Genomic DNA, 12,159 nt, shown 5'->3' with positions numbered 1-12,159 from the left:
CGTCCGGCTCCCACGGACCCCGGGCAGCCTCCCCGCAGAGGCCGTGTGCCAGCGGGTCGCTGTCCGACCTGGGGACAGGGCTCGCTTGTGGCTGGGGCCTGGCCCGATGCCCCTGAAAACCACACCGGCAGACTCTGCCTGTTGGGACCAGCTTCCGAACTAACCTGAGCCCAATGAGCAAAGGCAAACAGGTTTCTTCCTGCTGCCTCTCCTGCCGTGAGCTTGGGATTCAGGGCGGGGGGTGGGGTAGGGACACGGGAGGGTCGCCCTGCACGCCAGCCACTGTGGAGGACAGTCAGAGGTACGTGTGGTGGGCAGGTCGAGTGCCCTGGGGAAGAAGCGGCAGCCCCACAGGAGCCCTGGGCTAGTGCAGGCCTGGGGGCAAGCCTGGGGGCAAGCCGGGGCTGTCGTCCTTGAGAGTCTCCTTCCTTCCGCTGGCTCTGGGTTTCTTTTGCTCTTCTCTCCCTAGTTTCTCAGGAGCTTAAGATGACAGATTTATGATCCTTTCTGAGGTCAGTGTTCCATGCTATACATTTCCCTTGAATCCCAGTTCTTTGTTTTATTTTTATTTATTTATTTTTTTGAGGTTTCTTCTTTGACCCATGGATTTTGTAGAAGGTGGTGTTTCACTTCACGCTGTTGGGAGGTTTTCCTCTTGTCTTCGTGTTACCGGTGCCTAGTTTGGTGCCGCCGTGCTCAGGCAGGTCGCCGTATGACCGCTGTCCCCTCCGATGCGTCAGGCTGGGCTTGGTGGCGCGCTGTGTGGCGCTCTGGACCTGCACTCTGTGGGGCGGCCCCCGGTCCCCGCTGTGGCGCGCGCACTCCGCCGGCCAGTGAGCATTTGCGGGGTGTTGGGGAGCTCGGCTGTGGGAACCTGTGCCCGTACCGTCTCCCTCCCCATCCCCTCGCTCTGAGGTGTCCCCTTACTGGGCGTCATTGCTCCCCTTCCCACCTGAGCCCTCTCCGGCCCTCTGTCTCCACTCATGGCCTTGTGTGTGTGCACCGAGGAACCGTCCCTGCACCGCGCGGTGTGTCTTCCACGAGCTGCTCTGTCTCGTCCTGTCCTCCCTTCCCGGATGGTGCTGGGCGCCATCTGCCAAGTCCTCACACCCCAGGTCTCCTGGGGGTGAAACACACGAGTCAGCTGCCTGTCAGAGCCGCCAGGAATTTCTCACCTCACTGGGTGGACTCGGGAGCCAACTCCATCCTTGAGCAGCACTGGTCAGACCTGCGGGTCCACCCTGGGGTGGTGGGAGGGCGCCTGCGAGGGGTGGCCCGGACACACGGGGACACTCCTCGGGAAACGCCGCTGCTGACACCGTGCATCCCGACCCCTCAGGCCCCACGGTCCCTGAGCCCTCCCTGAACCTGCCGGCTCACTGCCACCGTGCACCTGTGCCGGGCAGCTGACCTCCACGTAGCGCCCCGGGCGGCCCACGGCCTCGCAAGCCTCTAACGGCTGCTCTGACCGGCCATCCACCCCAGCGCGCACGCCTGCCGCCACCCATGGGAGTGCATGTGACCTCCGGGCCTAATGACCTTGAGGCCCAGCGGCCATCTGACAGGACGTGGCCATGTGTGGCTGGCCCCCAGTGGAGTGCACGCCCCTACTGGGGCATGCACTGATTTGGGGGGTCTGTTTCGTGTAATGCCGTTGGCCTGGTGCCTGGAAGTGTTCGAAGTGTTGGGTAGGGCGGTCCGAGTGGAGCCGTGTGTGAAGGGCGTCCAGGCTGCCTCGGGGGAAAGAAGTGGTGGGTGGGGGTTGAGACGGAGTGTGGCCGGGAGAGGCTGGAGGACCACGGCCTGAGCCCTGGGGGTGCAGGGGTGGAGCATGGGGCAGCTCTGGAGTTGCGTTTGCACACTTGAATTTTATGAGGCCACAGCGGTCGGGGAGTCCGGGCACCAGCGGAGCTGGAGCACAGAGGAAGGAGGCGACACGGGCCAGCACATGGGGACAAGCGCCCTGCGGGCAAGCAAGCCCCCCGGAGCTCCCTGCATGACCACCGCTGCTCCAGGAGGGGCCCAGCTGCAGTGTGGGCTGGGGACGCTGGGGCAGGGGTGCCCGCCTCCTCCAGGAGGTCACCAGGCTGACGGGCGTGCCAAGCATCTCGAGGGCAGAAGGGCTAGTGGGCTGAGGTGGGCCATGCTTCCCACGCAGACAGGGGAGCTGCAGGGATCCCCTCTTCTGCCCTCGTGGGCCCCTCCTTGACCACCTGTGGGCAGCAGTCTTGGTTTCCCTGGCTTTCTGTCCCAGTTTGCAGAAGGGACACCTTCAGGGCCAGTCGCCCTGACCACAAGCCCGACAGACTGGGCTGGAGGCCGGCTGAGCGGAGCCTGGTGGTCACAGGGCTGTCTGTCCTGCTGTTCTGATGGGACACACAGTCTGCTGTAGTGGGAGTGGCTCAGAGGAGGCCTCCCACGTGTCCGAAGACGGGAACAGAGCTTCCCACCCTGCCCTCGGTCCTGCCCACCTTGGCCCTTTCCCAGTAAACCCACTCATGGCCAGTGCTCTTGGCCAGCACCGTCCTGCCAAAACGCAGCGTGAGTCCACACAGAACCGTGAGCACCCTAGTCAGTAAGAGCATAAAAAGAAACAGGGGCCACTAACTGGAGCTAAGTTCATGTCCTCCATCCGTGTACGCCTGCTTCGCTGCAAGACGCTAGGCTTCCTCGGAGCTCCAGACGCCTTTGGGGGTGCACGGCCTTTGGGGGTCCCAGCACCACTGGTCCCACTTGTGTTTCTGGGAGTGTCTGACCTTGCTTGCTTTGTGGAATTAAGCCAGGAGTCTGGAGAGGCTGTTGTGCAACCTTGAGGGTCTCCGTCTGACACTCCGCCGCCCCTCCTGCTTGGACCGTCGACGTCCTAAGGTCCACACTCTGGCCCGTGCTGGGTCCCTGCGCAGTGGGATGCTGGCCCGTCACCCGGGCAGCCGCGATGTGCTCACAGGGGACCTATACCCAGCAGGGGATCGCGGGACGGCTCAGCGTGGACGGACAGTTCTGGCTTCTCTGCCGCCTGCCTGTGCGCCTGCTGGGGACCTGACGTCCACGTGTCCGGATCCAAGGGTCAAAGCAGGTCTTGCCACCCCAACGGCAGTCCTGGCTCCTGCCGCCGCCTTCCAGTGCGCGTGGCATTGCACGACACAGGTCTGTCCGTCGCCTTTCCTCCCCAATCCTTTCAGGAGCAGAAGTTCTTCACTCCGAGGCAGAAAACTCTGCAAACCGCGGTCTCGATTACCTGCCCGTGTTTTCTGGCGGTTCCATGGTTTCAGTCCTTGCGTTTAGCTCTGAGATCCATTGTGCTAACTTCCGCGTGGGAGGTGAGGGGCGAGCACGGTGCCGCTGCCGCCCGCGGGTTGAGTGACTTTTCCCCGGTGGTTTACTTTGCACCTTTGTCGAACGTCAGCTGATCCGGTGTGTGGGGGTCTGATTCCCGACCCCGCTGTGCGCTGAGCCTGCCCGTCTGTCCGCCCGCTAACATGTCGGCCTCTGCTGACCGTGGCTTCTCGATGGCTGAGGACCAGGAGACGCCCGCCCTCCACTTAGTCCTTCATCTGCGAGGTCGTGGGGCCTCTGCAGCTGGTCGGTTCTCACCAGAACGTCCTTCTGGGATTCGGATGGGAATTGGCCCGGATCCGCAGACCCGTCGTGGGGTACAGAGCCCCCCGCCCTTTCCGAGGCCCTCCTGGCAGCCCTCCGATGGGTTTTGGACCTTCCCATGCCGCTCTGTGTGTCTTCCATTAAATTCATCTCTGCGCGGTTCGTGTTCTGGCGCGGTCGTGACTGGTGCTCCCCACTTTCTTGCCATCATTGCAGGCACGTGGGAACATGGCGAATAGGCTTCTGCATCCTTCTGCTCGTCCCTGCCGGTTCAGACCTCAGCTGTGCCACCGGCAGCGACCGTGGGACGGGTCTGGTCCTGCTGAGCCCTCAAGAATGTGTCTTTATTTATTATTTTATTTATTTATTTACTTATTTATTTATTTATTAAAGATTTTATTTATTTATTTGACAGAGAGAGATCACAAGTAGATGGAGAGGCAGGCAGAGAGAGAGAGGGGGAAGCAGGATCTCTGCCGAGCAGAGTACCCGATGCGGGACTCGATCCCAGGACCCTGAGATCATGACCTGAGCCGAAGGCAGCGGCTTAACCCACTGAGCCACCCAGGCGCCCTATTATTTTATTTTTAAAGATTTTATTATTTGAGAGAGAGAGCATGGGGGGGAGGGTCTGAGAGAGAACAGACACCCCCGTGAGCAGGGAGCCCCATGCGGGACTTGATCCCAGGACCCCAGGATCATCACCCGATCGGAAGGCAGAGGCTTCAGGCATGGAGCGCCCCAGGGGCCTGGGAATGCGTCTTTATTTATTTATTTATTTATTTATTTTTAAAGATTTTATTTATTTATTTGACAGAGATCACAAGTAGGCAGAGAGGCAGGCAGAGAGAGGAGGAAGCAGGCTCCCTGCTGAGCAGAGAGCCGGATGTGGGGCTCGATCCCAGGACCCTGAGATCATGACCTGAGCCGAAGGCAGAGGCTTTAACCCACTGAGCCACCCAGGCGCCCTGGGAATGTGTCTTTAAATCAAACATTTCATAGGGTCAAATAAGCCCTGTGAAAGATTAGAGTGCTGTCTGGAGACCAAGGGATCAAAAGGCCTACAGACGCCCGGACGCCGCTGGCCTCCCTGCCCCGGCCTGCCTGCCCTCTCCTTTGAAAATTAAAAATGCTCAAAAACAGCCTGGAAGCCGCAGATGGCACGGCTCTGCCAGGACTCAGTGCCTTTCGGGGGCGCACGGAGCGCGGGGGCACCCGGAGCGTGGGATGGAAGCCCGTGTGCCCCACCGGTGCCCCCGGGCGTCTGGCCTTGCAGCCCTGGCCCCGTCCGAAGACCACGCGTGGCCTCACGGGGCATGGGAACTGGGGGCTCCCAACCCGGACCCTGCAACGTCCGCTCGCTGGGGGCTCCGGAGCGCAGAGCCGCTCAGCTCTGGGTCTGCGGGATCCAGGCGCGCTGCTGTCCAGCGCCGTATCCTGCACAGCTGCAGCCGCCAAGCCCGCACGCACACGGAGCACGCGCGCCCGAGCAGGCACGCCCGAGCCCGCACAATGAGCACGCAGACACGTGCACGCACGCCGGAGCCCGCACACGTCGGGGCAGCCGCAGGAAGGCCAGCCGGGGCCCCGGCGTCACATGTCCCCAGCAGGGACGCCCCAGGGAGTCAGCCAGCAAAAGAGCAAGGTCACAAGGACAAGGGAGGGAGCCGGCGCCGCATGGGAGACCACGCGTGGACGGCGCGTGGACGTCGCGGAGGAGCTTCGTGTCAGAGAGAGCCGGTGCGCCCACGGTAAGGACAGGCGCCCGGACTCCGGCCCCGGAGCGCTTTGCTGACCCGTGTCGCTGATGCGGGGCTGAGCCCAGAGCCTTTGCATTGCACGCGGTGGAGCTCAACGACTCTGCTCTTAAACGGAGATGCAAGTGACCGCAGCCACGCACAGGCTGAGGGGTGCGGGTAGGGACCGGCAGCGCGCACGCCCTGAGACAGTGCCGTGCCGAGTCCAGGGCGCATGCGTCACCGCGCACAGCTCGCGCTCCCTCACCGCGGTAAGAGCACTTCGGGTGGGCGCCGGCCCAGCTCTCTGGGTAGGAGCGTGTCAGGACGCCCCCAGGCCTGCTTCTGTTATGCTGCGAGTCTGGTCCCTGTTGACCCGCTTCCCCGTGTCGCCTGCGCCCCACCCCCTCCGCTGGGAACCACCAGTCTGTTCTTGCTCTGGGAGTTTATTTCATTCTATTTTTCTAGGTTCCACAGATAAGCGAGGTCCTCCGTCATTGCTCTGACTTAATTCACGCCACACAGTGCCGTCAGGATCCCTCCCCGTGCTTGCAGATAGCCCGATCTTACCCTTTTTTATGGCTGAGGAATATTTATACACGGTCCTCCCTGTCCCTCCTTCCGTGGACGCACACGCGCTGCTTCCGCATCTGCCTGCTGGAAATGATGCCGCGGGGAACGTGGGGTGAAATGCCTGTTTGAGTTCCAGTTTTTGTTTTCTTCAGATAAATACCTGGCAGTGCAATTGCTGGGTCCTAGGGTCGCTCTGTGTTTAACATCTCGAGGAACTGCCATGCTGTCCTCCAGAGCGAACGCACCAGTTCGCGTTCCTGCCTGCAGCTGCGGGAGTTTCCGGCTTCTCCACAGCCTCTCAACACGGGCTGTTTGTTCTGCCCTTGACTTCTGCGGTTCCCGCCAGTGAGCTGTAGCGTAGCGCACTGTAGTTTGGATGTGTGTCATGGTACGTCCCTGAGACACGTTGTATCATTCGTACTTCCCTGGTGACACGTTGTATCATTTGTACTTCCCTGGTGACACGTTGTATCATTCGTACTTCCCTGGTGACACGTTGTATCATTCGTACTTCCCTGGTGACACGTTGTATCATTTGTACTTCCCTGGTGACACGTTGTATCATTCGTACTTCCCTGGTGACACGTGCTGGTGACCATCTTCTCATGAGTCCGTCGACGGCTTTCTTTGGAAAATGTCCATTTAGTACCTCTGCCCATTTTTTAATTGAATTTTTTTGTTTTCCTACTCTTAGGTTTTATAAGTTCTTTGCATATTTTGGATGTCAGCCCCTTATTGGACACATGATCTGCAAGTACTTTCTCCATTTCGCTGTGGTGATGGATTCCTTTGCCGTGCGGAATGTTTTAGTCTGATGTAACCCCACTTATTTATTGGTGGTTTTGTTGCCTTTGCTGTTGGTGTCAAATCTAGAAAATCCAGGAAAACAACATCAGGGCGTTTACTCCTAAGTTTTCTTTTAGGAGTTTTATGGTTTCAGGTCTTACTTTCAAGTCTTTGATCCATTTTGGGTGAATTTTTGTGTATGGAGTACAGGAGTGGTCCCGTTTCATTCTTCTGCCCTTGGCTGTCAAGTTTCCCAGCACCAGTTACTGAAGAGACTGTCCTTGTCCCATTGCGTATTCTTGCCTCCTTTGTCGTGAATTAATTGCCCATACATGTGTGGGTTTATTTCTGGGGTCTCTCTTCCATCGACCTATAGGTCTGTTTTTAGGCCAATACCAAACGGCTTTCATTGCTGTGGCTTGTGATATAGACTGAGACTGGCAAATGCGATGCCTTCAGCTTTCCTCTTCTTTCTCAAGGTTACTTTGGCTATTTGGGCCCTTTAGTGGTTCTGTATAAATTTCAGGATAGTTTGTTTTATTTCTGGGAAAAATGCCATTGGAATTTTGGTACGGACTGAATTAAATCTGTAGATTGCTTTGGATAATGTGGACATTTTAACCATGTTAATTCTTCCAGTCCACGAACGTGGTAGATCTTTCCATTTGTGTCTTCTTCAATTTCTTTATCAATGCATTATAGATTTGTGCATATAGATAGCTCACCTCTGTGGCTAATTTTATCCCTAAGTATTTTATTGTTTTTGATCCAATTGTAAATGGCATTATTAATTTCTCTTCTGATCATTTGTTATTAATGTATGGAAACACAACAGATTTCTGGGCATTGATTTTATATCTCACAATCAATAATCAGTGCTGAATTCATCGATTACATCTAGTAGTTTTAGTCTTCAGGGTTCACTGTGTAAATATGATGCCATCTGCAAAAAATGACAGTTTTACTTCTTCTTTTCCAATTTGGATGCCCTGTATTTTTTGTCTGGCCTGGTCACTATGGGTAGGATGTCCAGGAGTGCCTCGACCAGGACTGTAAGAGTGGACCTCCTGGTCCTGTCCCTGGTCTTAGGGGAAGAGCCTTCAGCTTTCCACTGTTGGGGTGATGTCAGCTGTGGGCTTGTCATACGTGCCCTTTATCCTGTGGAGGAGTGTTTCCTCTCTTCTCACTTTGTTGGAGTTTTTATTGTGAACGGATGTTGAGTTTCTTTCATCCAGTGCTTTTTCCGCACCCATGTTTCTGCACCATGTGCTGAGATGCTGATGGCACTTCTATCCCTCATCACGTCACTGTGCTGCATGCCACATCGGTCTGCAGATGTCGAACGCTCTGTGCATCCCAGGGGTAATCCTAGTGGATCACGGTGTAGGATCCTTTCACAGTGTTGTTGGATTTGGTTTGCTAATAATTCACTGAGGATTTTTTTTGATCCATGTTCGTTAGAGATACTGGCCTGTAGCTCTCTTTTCTTGTGTCCTTGTGGCTTTGGTATCAGGGTAATGCTGCCCTCATAAAATGAATTTTTAATTGTTCCTCCTCTTCTTTGTTTTGGAAGAGTTTGAGAAAGACAGCTGTTAATTTTTTCTCTGAATGTTCCGTGGAATTCACCAGTGAAGCTGTCTGGTTCTGGACTTTTGTCTGTTGTAGGTTTTCTATCACTGAGTCAACCTTCTTAGCAGTAATCGGTATTCAGGTTGTCTATTGCTTCATGGCTCGGTCTTCTAAGTGACCTTCTAGGTGCACGCACTCGGACAGGCTTCTAAAGTTACCTGGAGTCTGTGAAGCCTGGGGCTGGAACTGCCCCATGGGCCTCTGGGCCAGGTCCCTGCAGCTGTTAGGTCTGCTGCTGTTGGAAGGAGGCTTGGAGGCGGTTGGAGTCTCCTCCAGGGACGGAGCCCGCTGCTGGGGATGGCGGGCAGGCGGGCAGGCCCATCTGAGCATCAGCAAAGGGAAGGGGAGCATCAAGGAGGGCCAGCCAGGCTCAGATCCCGGAGCGCAGGCCCTCATCAGGATTTGCCCCTGTGCCCCCCCACGGCTCCTGGAGCCCTGGATGTCCATCCTGCACGCCCCGCCCCCGCCACCGGGTCAGCAACTGCCTGGCGGTCTGCAGGACACACGAGCGCAGGTTTGGGCTCCCGTGCTCGGTCACCAGAGGGCGGTGGAAGGCCGTGAAGGCTGTAGGCTTTGCCGCGGTGCCTCCTCCTCCTGGGGGCAAGATCAAGGCTCCACCTGACGCCCGTGGGCCCCGGGCCTCGTGGGCCCTTGGTGCGTTAGTGCCTGTGGCCACAGTCCTCTCAGGCAGCTCTGCGCCTGTTTCAAAGCCGATTTCAGGGCTGCGAGTTCTGGCCGGGTCTGGGGAGGCCCCCGGGGCAGCCGCTGTGGGCAGTGCAGGCCTGGCCTGGGACGCCCAGGAGGTGCTTTCACACCCAGGGCCTGCGCAGAATGTGGTGGTGGGCGCTGTCTAAACGTCTCCAGTCCTCTGTCCCCGTAACCATGAGGGTCATATCAGCCACAGCCCCGCGGGCCTCCCTGTCATTCATCCCTGTCCAAGGCTGCTTGGGGGCTTCCCAGCCAGGCCCCAAGGCTCCGTGGCCGGGGTTCCCGACCTTCAGGCACAGTGGGGCCCAAGGAGCCGTGGGTGCTGCTGTGGGCCTGCAGCCCGGGAGGTAGATGGAGCCGCGCGTGGGGATGCCCCCCTTTGCCAGAAGAGCTGGAAGACCCCGAGGCCAGGGTCTGTGTTTTCTTGGAGGGGGAGGCATGTTTAGGCTGGACAGCCCCTTGTCTGGTGCTAGAGGATCTGAGGACATGGCGGTCTCCCCTGTGTCACCCTGTGAGTCCCCGGAGTTAACCCCGTGTCTGCCGGCTGGGCCCTGCCGGCTCCGGGCCCTGCCGGCTCCAGGCCCTGCGTGGGCGGCTGCCGAGCCCCACGGTGTCGTTGGCACGACAGCCCAGCCGCCGCCTCCGCCTTCTCTCCTGAACACGTTTTCCTGCTTCTTCCAGATTCTTCCCAAATGTCCCCCATCTCCAGGCTCTGGTTCCTCTTCCCTGAACAATTCCTGCAATTTGTGTCCCTTCCCTCGTTTTACTGTGAGCTGTCAGGAGAAGCCAGCGCAGTGCAGACCCAGCTCAGAAGCCTCCCGGGCGCGCAGATCCAGCCTCCGCCGCAGCAGCTCTGGCGTTCGCGGTTGTGCGCGGTGTTCCTGAGTGTGCGCGGGTGTTCCCGAGTGTGCGTGGGTGTTCCCGAGTGTGCGCGGGCATGCACGGGCGTTCCCCAGTGCTGGGTTCCCACCGTCCGCGCCACGGAGGCCTGGTTCCCACCAGGCGCTCCGTAACGCGGGGGTTTCTCTCCTGCCCTCACCCGAACGAACCCCTTGAACATCCACGTTCTGGCCGACAGATGTATGGTTTTCCAAAAGCTTCTCTAAGTGCCTGCCCCGCCATCACCCAGCCCCCACGTACCCGAACCGGGCTCTGCCGCCGCACCCCGCCCCTCTGCGCCTGGATCTCGCGCGTGCCAGGAGAGCCGCAGCCGGGCTTTCTCACGGTCGGGGGCTGGTTCCTGCGGGAGGGATTCGCTCTGGCCTGGGGTGGCACCTGCTCGCTGTCCCCGTGCGCCTTCCCCCTCTCTTCTCAGGCGGACGCCGGTCCTGGTGGGTCAGGGCCCCCCCCCCCCCCCGTGGCCTCACTTACCCCAGTGTCCCTCTGCAGAGCCCCCGTCTGCCATGCGGCCACGCTGGGCTGGGGTCAGCATTCCACGCCGATGGAGCCGCGAGGGGCGGAGGCTGTGGGCGTGAGGGGCAGGGGTCCGGCAGGACCGAGCACCTCGGAAAGCCGGGCTGGAGCAGCGCAGGATGAAGGAGGAGGGCCGGGACCCTATCCCGGGCACCAGGAATGGTATCAGGTCACACTTGGGAATTTCACGGCAAGTTACAAATGGGGGGGACTGGGCAGGGAAGAGGCTGGGAGAAGCGGTGTGAGTCATGAAGACAGTGCAAGGGAAGGTTGGATCTTGGTGGGAACGGAGAGGAAGGGGCCTGGGGGGCCGGCCAGGGAGCCGGGCCCACCAGAGCTGTGAGCAGTGGGGCGTGGGCTGGCGGTGGGGGTGGGGAGTGCGGGGGCCAGCGGAGGACACGGGCTCTGACAGAGCGGGACAGAGCAGTGTGGGTCCGTGTGCCCATCTCCGCTGCAGATGGCAGGTGGCTGGTGGGGGCCTTCAGGGGACACACGTGGGGTCAGTGTCCAGCGGGTCTGGGCTAGTGTCCAGGGAGGGGAGCCCTGTGTCTATTCGCGGAGAATGGGGGACATGGGGAACTACCCCCTGTCCTCCTGGTCCTGTACCAGTCTCCACAGAGATTGAAGCTGACCCAAGACCAGCCCAGCTGGCAGCTGGAGAGACAAGTGTGGTGTGGATAAATCCTGCAAGGACAAGGGTCACTGAGCTCCGTGGGAAAAAAGATAAGTCCCTCCCTGGCTCTCCACAGGTAGAGGTCCCCACAGGACCCTCTTACCGACCACAGGACAGGGAGGGGATCTCAGCAGAAACTGATGCTGGGTTGGGTTTGGGGAAGGACAGGAGCATGGGGGAGGGGCCTGACCTGCATCTCACTGAGAATACTGTCACACTTCAGGGTCCTTGGTGCTGTGTGCATTTTCTGCCTATAAAAAGTAAAATTATTTGCATTCTGCTTGGACTGTAAAAAGGAAGGATCTGAGCGATGCTCTCAGATAGCACGAGTTACTGAATTCTTCCTTTGGCCCTCACCACCTCCCTGGCCCTGTGTGCCCGGAAGGCCTTCACCCCAATCCTCCTGTCTCTAGCCAGCCTTGTGCACCGATGTGACCGGGCCCCCGAGCCCGAGCCCTCCTCCCTGCTCACCCACCTTCGCTGACTCTGCTGGGGTCTCCAGGCTGAGGGAAGCCGCTGGGTTGAATCTGGTTGAGGCCCAGGGGCTCTCTCCCTCCTTAAGGATCCCACTGTGGGGTTATGTTTGCCAGAAACATTGCCACAATTCCTTAAGCACTCGGAGCTGATCTCAGTGCCCCTTCCCTTACCCGTGCTTCGGTCCTTAGACAGCAGGGGAACGGGGACCCAGCATTGTGGACACTGCTCCCCCCGCCAAGGGTTCCCCATGCCCCGCCTTCCCTGTCCCCGTATCCCATCCCGCGGGACCCCTGCCCCTCAGGCCTGTCAGAAGTGGCAGGTGTCATGCGCGGGGAGCATCTAAGAGCCGGTTCTGGATTCTCTGTGTGCTTTCTTCCCACCCGGATGTGCGACCTCTCTGTCACTGGAGGCCTGGAATGAGGCAGGTGGAGGTGGGTGCGCCAGAGAGCCACTGGCCGCTGGCAGGCAGCCCGTGTGAGCAGGCAGGAAGGCAGCTGTGTTGCACGGGGTAACCGGTCGTCCTGGTGGCACACACACGCTCTTCCCTCTGACATGTCTCTGAGG

This window comes from Enhydra lutris, unplaced genomic scaffold (genome assembly GCF_002288905.1).
Source record: "Enhydra lutris kenyoni isolate GAN:26980312 unplaced genomic scaffold, ASM228890v2 scaffoldscaffold61, whole genome shotgun sequence".
NCBI lineage: Eukaryota > Metazoa > Chordata > Mammalia > Carnivora > Mustelidae > Enhydra > Enhydra lutris.
This window is presented reverse-complemented; position numbering follows the sequence as displayed.